This window comes from Desmodus rotundus, chromosome 4, assembly GCF_022682495.2.
Source record: "Desmodus rotundus isolate HL8 chromosome 4, HLdesRot8A.1, whole genome shotgun sequence".
In the NCBI taxonomy this organism is placed as follows: Eukaryota; Metazoa; Chordata; class Mammalia; order Chiroptera; family Phyllostomidae; genus Desmodus; species Desmodus rotundus.
The window spans coordinates 69,703,630-69,721,945 of NC_071390.1; positions in this window are offsets into that span (position 1 = coordinate 69,703,630).

Here is an 18,316-nt window from a genome sequence, read left to right on the forward strand (position 1 = left end):
TCAATTTTACCCCCTTTTGGCTTTGTCCTATTGTCCTTTATACTTGTTCCTTGATGACCCTTCCACTTCTTTCTCTCATTATCTTCTGCCCCACTTCCCTCTGGTTACTGTCAGTTTGTTCTATATTTCAATGTCTCTGGTTATATTTTGCTTGCTTGTTTGTTTTACTGATTAGGTTCCACTTATAGAGATCATATGGTATTTGTCTTTAACCGCCTGGTTTACTTCACTTAGGATAATGCTCTCCAGTTCCTTTCATGCTGTCATGAAGGGGAGTAGCTCCTTCTTTATTTCTGCTGCATAGTGTTGCATAAATGTACCATACTTTTTTGATCCACTCATTTACTGGTGGACAGTTACATTACTTCCAGCACTTGGCTATTGTATATTGTGCTGCTATGAACATTGGAGTGCACAGGTTCATTTGAATTGGTGTTTCAGGATTCTTAGGGTATAATCCCAGCAGTGGAAGTGCAGGGTCAAAAGGCAGTACCATTTTTCATTTTTTGAGGAAATTCCATACTGTTTTCCATGGTGACTGCACCAGTCTGCATTCCCACCAACAGTGCACTAGGGTTCCCTTTTCTCCAAAAACTTCCAGTACTTGTTATTGTTTGTTGATTTGTTTATGATGGACATTCCAATCATTGCAAAGAGTTATGTCACTGTAGCATTAATTTGCATCTCTCTGATGGCTAGTGATACTGAGCATCCCTTCATATGTCTCTAGGCCCTTTGTATGTCTTCCTTGGAGAAGTGTCTGTTCAGGTCCTTTACCCATTTTTATTTGTATTGTTGGTCTTCCTGGAGTGAAATCATGTGAGTTCTTTATATATTTTGGAGATCAAACCCTTCTTTCACATATCACTGGCAAATATATTTTCCCATATGCTTGGTTCCCTTTTCATTTTGCTGATGTTTTCTTTAGCCACACAGAAGCTTTTTACTTTGATGAAGTCCTATTTCTTTATTCTTTCCTTTATGTCATTTGCCCTAGGGGACATATCAGTGAAGATATTGTTGCATGGAATATCTGAGATTTTCCTGCCTATGTTCTCCTCTAGGACTTTTATGGTGTCACAACTTATACTTCAGTGTTTCATCCATCTCAAGTTTGTTTTTGTGTATGATGTAAATTGGTGGTCAAGTTTCAATGGTTGGCACGTAGCTGTCCAGATCACCCAACACCATTTGTTGAAGAGGCTATTGTTACTCCATTTTATGTTGTTGTCTCCTTTGTTGAGTATTAATTGATCATGGAGACATGCGTTTATTTCTGGGCTCTCTATTCTGGTCAATTGATCTATGTGGGTGTTCTTATACCAGTACCACACTGTTTTGATTACCATGGCACTGTAGCATAGTTTGATGTCAGGTATTGTGAACCCTCCTACTTTGTTCTTCTGTCTCAAAATTGCTGATGCTATTCAGGGTTGTTTATGGTTCCATATAAATTTTTGAAATGTTTATTCTATATCTGTGAAATATATCATTGGTATTTTAATAGGAATTGTGTTGAATCTATAAATTGCTTTGGGCAGTATTAACATTTTGATGATATTAATTCTTCCAATCCATGAACATCATCTATGCTTCCATTTGTTTGTGTCTTCCTTAATTTCTTTCTTCAGTGTTGTGTAGTTTTCTGAGTACAGGTCTTTTACCTCCTTGGTTAGGTTTATTCCTAGGTACTTTATTTTTCTTGTTGCTATAGCAAATGGGATTTTTTCCCTGATTTCTGTTTCTGATATTTTGTTGTTGGTGTACAAAAATGCCTTCTATTTCTGAATATTGTCTTTGTATCATGCTGTTTGGCCAAATTCACTTATTAGGTTGAGTGGTGCTTTGGAGTAGTCTATAGGGTTTCTATGTACACTATCATGTCATCTGCAAACATTAACAGTTATTCTTCCTTCTTTCCAATTTGATGCCTTTTATTTCTTTTTCTTGTCTGATCACTGTGGCTAGGACTTCCAACACTATGTTGAATGGAAGTGGTGAAAACAGATATCATTTTCTTCTTCCTAATATTAGTAGGAAAGCCTTCAGTTTTTGCCTATTGAGTATGGTTTTTCATATATGGCCTTTAAAACATTGAGGTATGCTCCCTCTACTCCCACTTTGCCAAGTTTTTTTTTTTTATCATAAATGGGTGCTATACCTTATCAAATACTTTTTCAGCATATATTGATAAGATCACGTGATTTTTGTCTTTCCTTTTGTTTATGTGAGGTATTATAGTTTTGATTTCTGAATATTGTACCATTCTTGAATACCTGAGATGAATCCCACTTTATAATGGTATATGATTTTTATAATGTATTGCTGGATGCAGTGTACCAAAATTATATTGAGGATTTTAGCATCTATGTTCATCAGTGATACTGGCCTGTAGTTTTCTTTGTTTGTTGGGTCTTTATTTGGTTTTGGATTAGGATGATGCTGACCTCATAAAAAGAGTTAGGGAGTCTTCCCTCTTCTTGTATTTTTTGGAGAAGTCTGATATGGATAGAGGTTATCTTTTCCTTAAATGTCTCGTAAAAATTTCCTATGAAACCATCTGGTCCAGGGCTTTTGTGTGCTGAGAGTTTTTCAATTATTCCTTTAATTTTACTGGCTGTTTTTGGCCCTTTAAGCTGTCTGATTCTTCTTGATTCAGTGTTGGAAGATTATATGTTTCTAGAATTTTATCCATTTCATCCAGGTTTTCCAATATCTTGGCATATAGTTCTTCCTAGTAATTTCTTATAATCCTTTGTATTCCTGTGGTATCACTTGTAATTTCTCCTCTTACATTTCTGATTTCATTTATTTGGGTCCTGTCCCTTTTTTCTTGATGAACTTGTTAAAAGCTTGTCAATTTTATTTAATTGTTTGAAGAGCCAGCTCCTGGATTTATTGATCCTTTGGATTGTTCTCTTGGTATCTATGTAATTGAATTCTGCTCTGATCTTGATTATTTCCTTCCTTCTACTCACTCTTGGCTTTGTTTGTTGTTGTTCCTCTAGTTCTTACAGATGTAGGGTTAGGTTGTTTATTTAAAATGTTTCTATCTTTTTTAGGAAGGCCTGTGTTGCTATCAACTTTCCTCTCACTGTGTCTCATAGGTTTTGGACTGTTGTGTGTTTATTTTCATTTGTTTCCAGAAAGTTTTGATTTCTTCCCTCATTTCATTGTTCACCCATTCATTGTTTAATAGAGCATGCTATTCAATATCCATGAACTTGAATATTTTTTAGTTTTTCCTTGAGGTTGGTTTCTAGTTTCAAGCCCTTGTGACCCAAGGAAATGCTTGATATGATATAAATTTTCTTGAATTTTTGAGGCTTATTCTGTGTCCTATCATGTGGTCTATCTTTGAAAATGTTCCATGTGCACTTGAAAAGAATATGTATGTTGCACCATTGGGATGGAAAGATTATGTATACAAAATCAGTTAAGTCCATTTGATCTAATGCATCATTCAGTTTCACAATATCTTTCTTGATATTTTGTTTGGAAGATCAATCCATTGTTCACAGTGAGGTTTAAGATCTACTATCATTGTGTTACTGTCAATATCTTTCTTGAAGTCCTCCAAGATTTTTTTTATATTTGGGTGTGCCTATATTGAGTGCATATACAGTTACAATGTTTATGTCTTCTTGGTAGATTCTTTCCTTGAGTATTATGAAGTGTCCTTCCCTGTCTCTCTTTTTTATTTTATTTTATTTATTTTATTTTATTTATTTTATTTTATTTGTTTTATTTTATTTTATTTTATTTTATTTATTTTATTTTATTTTATTTTATTTTATTTTATTTTATTTTTAGAGACAGGGAAGGGAGGGAGAGAGGGAGAGAAACATCAATGTGTGGTTGCCTTTCATATGCCCCCTACTAGGGACATAGCCTGCAAACCAGGCATGTGCCCTGATTGGGAATTGAACTGGTGACCTTTTAGTTTGCACCCTGCGCTCTATCCACTGAGCTACCAGCCAGGGACTTCTTCGTCTCATTTTAGGGCCTTTGTCTTAAAGTCCATTTTGTCTGATATACGTATTGTTACCACAACTTTTTTTCCTGTCCTTTTGCTTCGAACATTTTTTTTAAACCCTTCACTTTGAGTCTTTGTAGGCATTTTGTTGTTGTGTGGGTCTCTTCTAGGCAGCATATGTTCAGGTTATGTTTTCTTATTCATTCATCTACCCTATGTCTTTGATTGGAGCATTTAATCCACTTACATTTAAGATTGTTATTGATAGGTACTTATTCATTGCCATTTTACCGCCTTTTACCTGTGTTCCTCTCTCTCACTCTTTTTCTTCATCTTCTTAAAGCAGTCTCTTTAGCATATCTTGTAGTGTTGATTTGGTGGAGGTGTATTCTTTTAGCATTCTTTTTTCCTAGGAAACTCCTTATTTTGCCCTCCATTTTAATTGAGAGCCTTGCTGGGTAGAGTAGTCTTGGTTGTAGGCCTTTGCTTTTCATTATTTGGAATATTTCTTGGCATTCTCCTCTAGCTTGTAGTGTTTCTGATGAGATGTCAGCTGCTAGCCTTATCTGGGGCTACTTTGTATATTACTTCCTGTTTCTCCCTTGCTGCCTGTAAGATTTTCTCTTTCTTTTTGAATTTTGCCATTTTAATTATGATGTGTGTTGAAGTGGGTCTCTTTGGGTTCCTCTTAATTGAGACTCTCTGTGTTTCCTGGAATTGTGTCTTTTTCTTTCATCAAATTAGGAAAGTTTTTATCATTAGTTTTTCAAACAGGTTTTCTACTCCTTTGTATGTTAAATTGGGGCAGTCTGGCTTCCTCACCCAGGTGTATGGAGAAGTAAGATAAGTTGTAAGATAAGATAGTTTAGACTGGGTCCAATAAACTGTTCCCATAGCCTTGAGTGGGCTCGCAAGTGCAGAATCTCACTGTGTTACACAATGTATCCTGGCACCCTGCCAGCTTTGTCTGTGTTTAGTATATAAGGGAGTGAGGGACTTCCTGGTGTGGGACAGTGATATGCAGAGACATGCAGGGATATGCAGGGGGACACACAGCTTGCGGCATGTGTGGATCTCCCACCCTTGAATACAAGAATGTCAGACATTTCATTGGATCCATGAATATTCTCCCATCTGCCTAAATCCCATGAACCTGTCCAACCTTGAGCCCTTGCAATATACCCTTGTTCCTCTTCTCCTTCTGGTACCATATTATATGGGCATTATTATGTTTCATGTTGTCCTGCAGTTCCTTTAACCCCTCTTGTTCATTTTTAGTCTTTTTTCCTTTTCTTGCTCTTTCTGGACGCTTTTTTCTACCTTGTCCTCCAGCTCGCTGATCTGATCCTTTGCTTCATCTAGCCTGCTTTTAATTCCTTCTACTCTGTTCTTTAATTCAGAAACTGTGTTCTTCATTTTCTCTTGACTCTTGTTGATAGTTTTTATGTCCTTTTTTACACTGATACAGTTTACAGTAAGTTCCTCATAGCTTCCCTGTAGTTTTTCGTGTTTCTCACTGAGCCCACTGAGCTTCCTTTTATATATATACCATTGTTTTGAACTCAATATCTGATAGTTGACTCACCTCTATTGCATTTAGCACTCTTTCTGTGGATTTATCTTTTCCTTTTGATTGGGGATTGTTTCTTGTCTTGCCATTATTTGTGAGACGCTTCTTGTTTGCTTCTGCTTATTAAATTGATCTGTTTTGACTTCCTGAGTTTGTGGTTGAACTTCTACGGTAGGAGACCTGTGAGATTCAGTGGTGCAGTCTCCTTGATCTCCTGAATGTGATGCTCTTGGGAGGCCTATGTTGTTTATATTGGCTTTCTGGATGTAATTGGGGTTTGATTGTTGTTGGGTCTTTCTTTGGTGGGTCCTTCCCTCAAGCTCGTTGACTGTGGGTCACTACACCCACGATGTCTTGTATGCTATTGTGTGGGTGGTGCCAGAACAAAACCACAAAGCCCATGAAACAAATCCACAACCATAAAAATAACTCCTCCTTGCAATCCCACTAATCAACAGCAAATGAACCAGTATTAATAAGTGTGTAAAGATGTGAAGATTATTATAAGAATGGAGAGTGAATATGATATGATCTACTGAAAGAAAAATGAATTTGAGAGGGTAGAGGGAAGAACACTAATAAGAGTTGGGAGTTGGTGCAATGTGAAGAGAAAAAGTAAAATTTATATCATGAATAAAGAAGGGAACAAAGAAGTGGAATGGAGTATGAGAAGGCAAGCATATAGTATTGGGTTTAAACAGAAATTAAAATAAAATACAATAAATTGAGAAAGAAAAAGAAAAAAGGAAGGGAGAACAGCAAATAAATAATAAAAATATAGGAGTGAAACTGGAGAGAAAGAACCACCACAGTACTATCAACAACAAATTAGCTAAAATTAATATAGGTGGGATGAGAGTAAGAGGGGAAAAAGAAAGAAAAGCTTAAGAGACATCTAGAGGAATGGGAAGTGATGTTGAAGTGATAGAAGGAGAGGGAATACTAAGAGTGGGGAACAAAAACCAGGCTCAGACAGGGAAAAATTAAAATTTGAGATGAAAAGGAAAAAGAAAAAAAGGAGAATAAAGAAAAATAAAAGGGCAGGATGAAAGAGACAAAGAAGAAAGGAAAGAAAGAAAGATAACTAGGCTAAGACAGGGAAAAATTAAAACTCTGAGATGCACCCTGGCTGGTGTGGCTCAGTGTATTGAGCACTGGCCTGAGAACCACAGGGTCACTGGTTCAATTCTAAGTCAGGGTACATGCCTGGGTTGCAAGCAGGTCTCCAGTAGGGGGTGTGAAAGAGGCAACCACACATAATGTTTCTCTCTTTCTCCCTCCTTTCCCCTATGCCTAAAGATAAAATAAATAAAAATTTGAGACACAAAGAAGAGCAGGAGAGTAGATTGGTAAAAGTTGAGATTTGAAATACAAAATTAGTGAAGATCTAGAAATAAAATTGAAAAAATGCAACAACAACTACCCTATCAACAGGCAAAAATTGCTAAAGATGGAGAGAGAACACAGGTATTTTAAGAGCAAGGAAAAAGGATGTGAGATTACCATTGACAAGAAGATTGGTTTTGTGAGACTGGATGGTGCAGTAAAAGTGCAGAATGGAAACAAGATGTAGCTAGAGAGAAGACAAAATTTGAAATGAAAATACTGAGAGTTAAGAAGAAGGTAAAGTGGGGTAAGAGAAGGGAAGGGCAAAATATGTGATTTGAAATAAACTATAGTACAAAATCTAGTGACTTAATATGCACAAACTTGATGGACAAGGAATGAATGTTAAAAAGCTGTGCTTGAATGAAAATGTTGCAAATCATGGAGAAGGCCACAGTGGATTTCATCTAGGTAGTCTCTAGTATTTACCTCTGTTTTTTTCTTTCTGTATCCACCTTTGGTGATGTCAGATGTTGACACCATTTGACCTTAGGCAGCCGGTTTGAGACTTCCAGGGATCTACTGTTTTTGGCTGCCTCCTTCATTTGTTAATCTAGTCACTCTGCACTCATCAGTCAGGCATAGGTACCATATGGCAGGGAAAAATCCCTCCTGGGGTCAGGTCTATTGTTTTCCCTTAGGCTGCTGCTGCTCAGGGAAGTGGTCTGCCTGAGCAGGATGGGTGCTGTCAAATGGGGGATGACTCAGCACTGGAATTCTGGTGGCTACTCTCAATTCTCTCCCCAAAGCTTCCATTTCTGGTCTCTGCTCAGGAATCTCTAGCCCACTCTGCCCCACCTTTGCCGGAGCTCTGGATAAGTGGCTGCAAATGGAAATTTCTGCGTTGGCCCTTTAAGTGGCTCTTTGCATCTCCAGCTTTCCATCTCTGGCAAAGAACAACCCTGGCTCTTTTTGCCACTGGTTATTGTTATCTGTGTACTTGTTGGCCTCTGGTGCTCTAGGTTAGGAATCCCAGCTTAGGGTTTAGACCCCACTCTTGTCAGGGGGATCCAACCAACCCCTTACCGTATTTTTCGGACCATAAAATGCACCTAGGTTTTAGAGGAGGAAAACAGGGGAAAAAATTTGAAGCAAAAATGTGGTTAAATATAAATATTTAATAACATAAATAACATAATATTTCACAAATGTAAGCTACATTTGGACTATAAGCCACACCCCCCATTTTCCTCCCAAATTTGTGGGGGGAAGTGCATCTTATAGTCTGAAAAATACGGTAATTATCCCTCTGGCACTGCCACCTGTGGGCATCCCGCCAGCCCTCTCCCATCTCCACTGCACTCCTTACTACGCAGGTTGTGCTGAAACTGATTCTTCTGTCTGTCTGAGGTTATCTATCTTTTCTCTTGATTTCTTGGTTGGATTGGCTAGAGGTTTTTCAATTTTCTTGATCTTAAAAAACAGATTTAACTTTGTTAATATTGTTTATTGTTTTCATCTTTTCAATTTTATTGATATTTACTCTGATTTCTAATATTTTCTTTCTGCTTGCTTTAGGTATAATTTGTTCTTACTATCTAGTTTCCCAAGGTAGCTTAGGCTACTGATTTTAGATTCTTCTTCTTTTTAAATATATGCTTTTAATGCTAAAAAACCTTTCTGTAATAACCGTTTTACTTACACCCTCAAAATACTGTAAGTTGTATTTTAATGTTTATTTAACTCTATTTTTTAATATTGAGAGTTCTTATTTTACTCACTGGTTATTCCCAATTAGGTCAGAATTTTTCAGCTATCTCTGTTACTGATTTCTACTTTAACACTATTGTTGTATGAGAGCAGACTTTGTATGAATTTTATTGTTTTAAAAAATTTAAAGTGTGTTACATGGCTAGATTTTATATTAATGAATATTACATGTGAGCTTAAGGATAATACATAGTCTGCTGTTGTTGAATGAAGTTTATTCTCAAATTTTCAATTAGATCAAGGGGATTCATAGCACTTATTTAGGTCATCTCATTGATTTTTATCCTTATTGATTTTCTGTCTACTTGATCTATCAATTAATGACAGAGGGGTATTGAAATTACAAACTATAATGGTGGATTTGTCTATTTCACCTTTTAATTCTATTTTTTGTTTCATGAATTTTGATGCTCTATTGTTAAATGCATGCATGTTTAGCATTATTATGTCTTTTGGAGAATAGATTCCTTTACTGTTATGTAATTTCCTCTTTATTTCTAATTATCTTCCTTGTTCTGAAGTTTTTATTTAAAATTACTATAGCTAATACATATTTTTATTATTATGGTATATCTTTTCTTCATTACTTCATTTTAGCTTGTTTGAGTCTTTATAATTATAGAGAATATCCTGTAGACAACTTGTACTTAATTTTGTTTTTTTAACCCAGTGTTATAACCTGTACTTTAATTTCTGTGTTTAGATCACTCATATTTAAAGAGATTTTTTATATTTTTAGAGATTTTATTTATTTATTTTTAGAGAGGGGGAAGGGAAGGAGAAAGAGAGGGAGAGAAACATCAATGTGAGTTTGCCTCTCACACACCCCATACTCAGGACCTGGCCTGCAATCCAGGCATGTGCCCTGACTTGGAATTGAACCAGCGATCCTTTGGTTTGCAGGCCTGTGCTCAATCCATTGAGCTACACCAGCCAGGGCTAAAGTAATTTTAATATAGTTGGTTTCATATCTACCTTATTTGTAACTATTTTTAGTCTTTGCATTTGTGTTCAGTTTCCCCCTTATAATTATGCATTCTCTTTTTTTAATTGTGCATTTCATGATTCTACTTTAAATCTTTTCCTAGCATATCATTAATAATTTCTTTAAAAATTTTTATTTGTGTTGTCTCAGAAGTTACAATACACATGTTTATATACTCTAAGTCCAAATTCATATAACACTATATTACTTCATGTATAGTGCAGGTATCTTATAGCAGGATGTTCCCAATTCCTCCATCTATCTCCCATAAGGGCTAGCCATGTTTCAGGCACTCTACAAAAATACATTTCATGAACAATATTTGAATTCTCTAAGTAGCTTTGACATGGACAGTCACTCTACCTTTCTTGCAGAACATGAAATTGAGATTTATAGGAAGTTTAATTCCCTTCCTGAGTCATGTAACTAATAAAACTCAAGAGTGCCAGAAATCCAGGTCACTGAAGGACAAGAAAGAGCTCCTACTGTGCTCACTACTGTATATAGCAAAGACTCAGTAAATAAGACAATCCACACCTCCAGGATGGTAAATGCTTCAGTGAGGGACCTGAGACATAATGGGTTGTAAAAGGAAGAGTGTGTGCTGGCTGGGGTTTGGTAGGCAGAACAGTGACTGAACTATTATTATTACTTTAGTCTGTTAAACTCAAATTAATAAATGTGACTGATTTCTGTGCCTTTGATATCTACAATAACTATCATTTTAACTTTGATTTACTGAGGATCATTTTTTGTCTAGCATTGTGCTAGGTGAGTGCTAGGTTTTCCTTTTGACTTATGTCCTGTTCTCAGGTGACAAAAAAGGAGACTGAAGCTCAGAGAGATAGAGGTTTTGCCAATGCCATAAAGTCTTGGAAAAGCTGAGGCCTGAACCCTTCCTGCTTACCTCCAAAATCTATTCCCATGGCTTGCCTTACACAGTGGGCCTGAAGTAACTGCTACAGTATCACTTCACATCAGGGGATGAGTGGAGAGCACAAGCTTCAGCTTCCTGCCAAACCTGGAACTGTCTAAGGCCCTGAAGCTGAGCCATCTGGACAGGGGTCCCAAAGCCTCAAAAACAAGCTCACAAATCCAAGTAATAACTCATATTTGGGCCTAGTGGTTCCCATTCTGAGGGTTAATAATGTCCAGAGGCTTCAAGAATTCCTTTGCCAGAAACATCAGTTGGAAGTGGGTACAGTTGGCCCAAAAACCAGCCAGGGGGAAGTATTTTAGACCATCCATGAGGCAAGTCCTGCAGGAAGGGCTCTTCCAAAGATTGCATCTGGCACTGTGGAACAGCCTGGGGCTCACCAGTGATGCCTGAGAGACATCAGGAAGTCTGCACGTCTTGGGTACTAGATGTGTGTGTTGGGGTCAAGGGTCAGCAGGGAAGTTGAAGAACCCAAAGACCAGACCACAGGCCAGTCACAGATGCCAGGCAGGCAAGTGGCCACCCAGTTGTTCACTAGACCCAGCACTCTACCACACGCTCTGCCTGCCATCAGAATGAGAGCTTGAAGCCCCGTCCCCAGTTCTTCCTTTCCCACCACTACTAATTGGTCCTCTGTCCTGTCCTAACTCAGCACTAACCCATCTCTATTAATTTTTATGAACATGCCTTTGTACCTTAACAGCTCTTAGAAGGGCTGGTCATTCAGAGGCCCAGGTTGACTGTCCCCAGAAACACCTATTGCCCACCCACCTCAGATGCACTACTTTCCTAGCAGGGGAGATAAGGTGTGAGGAGCAGGACTCCAGGCATATGGAAGACTCCCAACCAGCAATCTCCTGGTGTCCCTGCTTCCTCCCAGCATCCTGGACACTGGGCCAGGCCTGCTGGAGTTACTTCTGCAAATGCAATGCCTTGTTCAAACCCTGGAGGCTTTAGAAGAAGGAGCCCAGAGTGTTCAAATCCACGCCATTGCACTGTGGAAAAGCCAGCTTCCACCAGACACAGTGAGGGTCCCCTACCTAGTAAGCACCCATTCTTCCCTCCAGCATGACCAGCTCTCCTGGAGTGAGAGGACTTGTGTCTCACATTCACTGAGTATCTATTCTGTGCCAAGAGCTGTGCCTAATGAATCACACATCTTATTTAATTGTCCCCAAAGCCTGTGATAGACACTATAGCTTACCTCCATACTATGGCTGGAAAAGCTATGAGTCAGTGAATAAGTCATTTAGCAGAAGATCTGAGGCCAAGGTCTTCCTAATTTAAGGCCCTGATCTGTCCCCAGCACATACCACCTCTGCGAGCCTGTCCACCCACAGAGCTCACTGGGCTCTGGGCACCCTGCATGTACCCCAGTGTATCACATGCTTTGGGGGTTGGGGGGAGCAAACTCAAGAAAGAAAACAACCTATTAGAAATAAAATAGAAATTTCTCAATTGAAGAAATACTGTCCCTGAAGTTCATGTCACTGTAATGTTTTTTTCTTTTGTTGCATTTACAGAAATGAAACTGCAACTTGGAGAGTAGAAAAAGCAAAAAAAAAAAAAAATTATTTTCCTATGGTTGAGAACAATTGACAAGCCAAGCAGCTGGACACCTCTGGATGACACAGAGATGAGCCCTGCCAAGAGTGCTGATGCCAGCCATCTGGGTGACAGATTCGGTTCCAGGAAAGGCCAGGCAGGACCCCCCGGGAACCTCAGGGCCTGTGAAACTGAACAATGAAAGCGAAATCTTCATTTCAGCAAATTGAAAGTATAAAGTGGTATTTCCTAAATGTTGTAAGAAACTTCTGTTTTTAATGTAAAAATCACAAGTAAAAATCCTTACCAAAAAAGAACTGACAAACATCAAGTACTCCTGCTCTCGATAGCTCCTCAAGTGAAAAGTAGATGGCCTTGCAACAAAAATAAAAATAAAAGATATCAGAATATTGTAGGGTCCCCAAACCACACATTGGAAAGGAAGAGCTCCCTGCTATCATTACTCTTTTTAGCACAAAGGGGGAAAATTATTCCACTCCTAGGGTATATTTTGGGGGGATCTACCCTTTACATTTTGATAACATGAAAATATTTTATTTTCCTACCCAAAAGATCCACACATGCCTTGAGTGCTGAAACTCTTCAAGTGGCTGCCTCAGTATGGGTCATTTAGTAGATGTTGCATCTGTCCTTAATATTTCTTTAAATTGATGACAATTCCATAACAACTTAGAGACTGTATGGGGCTGGGGCCTGTGATCAGGTAATGGGGCAGGATTCTGCCCTACCAAAGCCTTCAGTGTGCTCCGAGGGATGCTGACCTCCCTGCAGGATGCTCCTGACATGGTTTCCCCAGATTGTAGCTCTGAACAAGCACTTCCCAAAAGATCCTACACATGTTTATTTAGATCTAAAAAAAAGTATGCAAACCACTAGTTAAAATAGTTACAGGTAAGAAAAATGTAAGAATGTAGGAAAAACAGAAGTTTATAGGTTCTTCTCTCTCTCTCTCTGCAGAATGGTTACAACATCCCCAAACTCTAGGTACAGGAAGTTGGTGGTGGGCCATGCCCCAAAATAGGAAGAAGCAGATAGGCACCTGGAGTCCCAGGTGTTCATCAGTTCCCTTACTTATAGCTAAAAACCAGCTAGTACTTATTAACTGCCAGGTGTGGGGGTTAGGTGATTACTAAGGCAGGTGAAGTTCCTGACTGGGAACTTTACACTTCCAGAAGGAGATACAGACAACAAACAAGAGAAAAAATAAATCATTTCAGATCCTGAAAAGTGATATGAATAAAAAGCTGTCTGTGATCAGGGAGTGTGAGTGCAGGGAGAATGTGAAATTTTTAGATGAGGGGAGGATTTTCTGAGGGAACATGTTGAGTGATGTGAGGTGTGCACCAGAGAAGACATAAGGAAGACCATCCAGGAAGGAATAGTTACTACAAAGGTTCTGGGGTAGAAAACAAGCTTCGTATCACAGGAATCCCAAGGGTAAGTGAAAATGGGGTGAATGAGGCCAGATCAGGAGGTGGTAAGGACCATATTATGGATCATGGTTTGGGGTCTGAAATTTATTCTACAAGGAATAAGAAGTCATTGGTGGTTCAAGCATGATCAGAACAGGCATCAGTGTGAGCTCCTCAGTGTTGGACTCAGATAACAGGATAAATGATGGTGCCTTCAGCAAGACAGCAACCCTGCCAGCAGTGGAGCAGATTTATGGGGACAAAGCAGCAGTGGAGCAGGAATCAAAATTTTGATATCAGATAAACCTTTTCGAAAATGTTCCATTAAAGATGAACAGAGAATTGGGGTGGTAGCTGAAGAAGAAATGTTGTTAAGATGCACCCCAAGAACACCTATGGGAAGCCAATTCAGGAAGAGGTAGAGCAAGAATGAAGGCCATGAGGTAGGAAATAATCTTCATGGATTTTTTTTCTGTTTTGTTTTTTCTTTAATTTTAAAATTATTATTCTATTACACTTGTCCCAATTTTTTCCCTTTGCTCTCCTCCACCCAGCCTATGCCCACTCCCACAGTCATTCCTCATACCTTTGTCCACGTCCATGGGTCATTCATGAATGTCTTTGACTAGTCCCTTATTTCCACCATTATCCATTTCCCTCATCCCCTCTGGTTACTCTCAGTCTGTTCCATGTTTCTTTTTTTTTTTTTTTAAATATATTTATTGATTATGCTATTACAGTTGTCCCATTCCCCCCCCCACTCCACTCCATCCTGCCAACCCCCCTCCCTCCCACATTCCCCCCCCATAGTTCATGTCCATGGGTCATACTTATAAGTTCTTTGGCTTCTACATTTCCTACACTATTTTTACCCTCCCCCTGTCTATTTTCCACCTATCATCTATGCTACTTATTCTCTGTACCTTTACCCCCCCTCCCCCTCCCACTCCCTTATTGACAACCCTCATGTTCTAGTTGTTTGCCTAGTTTGCGCTCGTTTTTGTTTTATGTGTGGTCGTTAATAACCGTGAGTTTGCTGTCATTTTTACTGTTCCTATTTTTGATCTTCTTTTTCTTAGGTAACTCCCTTTAACATTTCATATAATAAGGGCTTGGTGATGATGAGCTTCTTTAACTTGACCTTATCTGAGAAGCACTTTATCTTCCCTTCCATTCTAAATGATAGCTTTGCTGGATACAGTAATCTTGGATGTAGGTCCTTGTGTTTAATCTTGGGTAATGTAATTATGATGTGCCTTGGTGTGTTCCTCCTTGGGTCCAGCTTCTTTGGGACTCTCTGAGCTTCCTGGACTTCCCAGAAGTCTATTTCCTTTGACAGATCAGGGAAGTTCTCCTTCATTATTTGTTCAAATAAGTTTTCAATTTTTTGTTCTTCCTCTTCTCCTTCTGGCACCCCTATAATTCGGATGTTGGAACGTTTCAAGGTGTCCTGGAGGTTCCTAAGCCTCTCCTCATTTTTCCGAATTCTTGTTTCTTCATTCTTTTCTGGTTGGATGTTTGTTTCTTCCTTCTGGTCCACACCGTTGATTTGAGTCCCAGTTTCCTTCGCATCACTATTGGTTCCCTGTACATTTTCCTTTGTTTCTCTTAGCATAGGCTTCATTTTTTCATCTGTTTTTCGAACAGATTCAACCAAGTCTGTGAGCATATTGATAACCAGTGCTTTGAACTGTGCATCCGATAGGTTGGCTATCTCTTCGTCGCTTAGTTGTATTTTTTCTGGAGCTTTGAAGTGTTCTGTCATTTGGGCCATTTTGTTTGTTTGTTTGTCTTGGCGCATCTGTTACTTTAAGGGGCGGAGCCTTAGGTGTTCACCAGGGCCGGGTAACACTGGTCACTGTGCTGTGATGCTATACGTGGGGGAGGGGCTGAGCGGGAGCAATGGCGCCTGCCTCACTCTCCTCCTGATTTCAATCTTTCACTCCGATACCCACAATCAAACTGGGCCACTCTGGTGCTGGTTCCCGAGTAAGTGGGCCTGTGCACACTCTAGGCCCCTATGGGTCTCTCCAACAACCTCTCCTGTGAGGCTGGGAGTCTCTCCTTCTGCTGCCCCAACCCCCAGGGGCGCTTTCAGTCAGAGGTTTGAGGCTTTATTTCCCTGAGCTGGAGCCCTGGGTTGCGCAGTCTGCTTCGCTCCCTGCAGTTCGTCTGGTTTATCTGTGGGCGAATGTGGTGCCACAGGGTGCTACCCACCACTCTGCCTGCCGCACTCTCCGCCACTCTGAGTCCGGCCCTCTGGGTTTATCTGTGCAAATGTGGGGCCGCAGGGTCTGCTAGTGCTCGGACTGCCTGTGCCATTTGTCCCACACTCCGCCAGTCTCAGTCCCGCCACAGCCACACGAGTCCTCTCCACCCCGGTGCCCGTCTCTGCCCCTCCTACCAGTCTGGATGAATGTTTATTTTCTATTTCCTTGGTGTCGGTCCCCCTTGCTGTTCGATTCTCAGTTCTGGTTGTGCGAGGAGGCGCAGTGTGTCTACCTATGCCGCCATCTTGGTTCTCGAGTGTTCCATGTTTCCATGTTTCTGGTTCTATTTTTCTCATTTGTTTAATTTTGTTCATTAGATTCCTTTTACAGATGAGATCATATAGTATTTGTCTGTCACCAACTGACTATTTTCACTTATCAAAATATTCTCCAGTTCCATCCACACTGTTGCAAAAGGTAGGACTTCCTTCTTTCTTCCTGCTGCATAGTATTCCATTGTGTGAATGTACCACACTTTATTGATACACTCAATTACTAATGGGCACTTAGGCTCTTTCCAGCACTTGGCTATTGAAAATAGCTCTGCGGTGAACATAAGGGTGCTGATGTTCTTTTGAATTGGTGATTCAGGATTCTTAGTGATTATTCCCAGAAATGGAATTTCTGGGTCAAAAAGTAGTTCCATTTTTAATTTTTTGAGGAAATTCCATACTGTCTTTCCCAAAGGCTTCACCAGACTACATTCCCAACAATAGTGGCCTAGGGTTCTCTTTTCTCCATATCTTTACCAGAACTTGTTGTTTTTACATTAATGATGACCATTCTAACAGGTGTGAGGAGATATCTCATTGTGGTTTATTTATTTTATTTTTTAAATTACCCTATTGTTCAATTATAGTTGTCTGCATTTTCTCCTCACCCCTCTACCCCAGCCCAGCCAAACCCACCTCCATCCCTTGCTTCCACCCTCCTCCTTGGTTATGTCTATATGTCCTTTTTTTTAAAAAAAAAAAATTATTGTTGTTCAATTACAGTTGTCTGCATTTTCTCCCCATCACTCCACCCCGCCCCAGCCAAACCCACATCCCTCCCCCTTGATTTTGTCCATGTGTCCTTTAATCCTGTAATTCCCTCTCCCTACTGTACCCTCCCCACTCCCCTCTGGCCATTATTAGATTGTTCTTAACTTCAATGTCTCTGGTTATATTTTGTTTGCTTTTTCATCTGTTGATTATGTTACAGTTAAAGGTGAGATCATATGGTATTTGTCTCTCACCATCTGGCTTATTTCACTTAGCATAATGCTCTCCAGTTTCATCCATGCTGTTGCAAAGGGTATAAGCTCCTTCTTTCTCTCTGCTGCGTAGAATTCCATTGTGTAAATGTACCATAGTTTTTGGATCCATTCATTTACTGATGGGCACTTAGGTTGCTTCCAGTACTTGGCTATTGGAAATTGTGCTGCTATGAACATTGGGGTGCACAGGACTTTTGGATTGGTGATTCAGGGCTCTTAGGGTACAATCCCAGCAGTATAATTGCTGGGTCAAAAGGCAGTTCCAATTTTAGTTTTCTGAGGAAATTCCATACAGTTTTCCACAGTGGCCTCACCAGTCTGCATTCCCACTAACAGTGCACTAGGGTTCCCTTTTCTCTGCATCCTCTCCAACATTTGTTTGTGGATTTGTTTATGTTGGCCACTCTGACTGGTGTGAGATGGTACCTCATTGTGGTTTTAATTTGCATCTCTCTGATGGCTAGTGATGCTGAGCATCTTTTCATATGTCTCTGGGCCCTCTGTATGTCTTCCTTGGAGAAGTATTTGTTCAAATCCTTTGCCATTTTTTTAATTGGGTTGTTTGTCTTCCTGGAGTGGAGTCATGTGAGTTCTTTATATATTTTGGGTATCAGGCCCTTGTCTGAGGTATCATTGTCAAATGAGTTTTCCCATACAGTTGGTTCCCTTTTCACTTTAATGCTGTTTTTTTTAGCCATGCAGAAGCTTTTTATTTTGATGAGGTCCCATTTGTTTATCCTTTCCTTTATGTCCCTTGCTTTAGGGGACGTGTCTGTGAGGATGTTGCTGCATGGAATGTCTGTGATTTTCCTGCCAATGTTTTCCTCTAGGACTTTTATGGTGTTACGACTTATATTTAAGTCTTTTATCCACCTTGAGTTTATTTTTGTGTATGGTGTAAGTTGGTGATCAAGTTTCAGTGTTTTACATGTAGCTGTCCAGATCTTCCAACACCATTTCCCAAATAGCAAAATTTTACTCCATTTTATGCTTCTGCCCATTTTCTTGAATATTAATTGACAATAGTGACTTGGGTTTATTTCTGGGCTCTCTGTTCTGTTCCATTGATCTATGTTTCTGTTCCTATGCCAGTACCATACGGTTTTGATTACAGTAGACTGGTAATATAGTTTGATATCAGGTATTGTGATCCCTCCTGCTTTGTTCTTCTTTCTTAAAATTGCTGCATCTATTCAGGGTCATTTATGGTTCCATATAAATTTCTGAACTGATTTTGTATATCTGT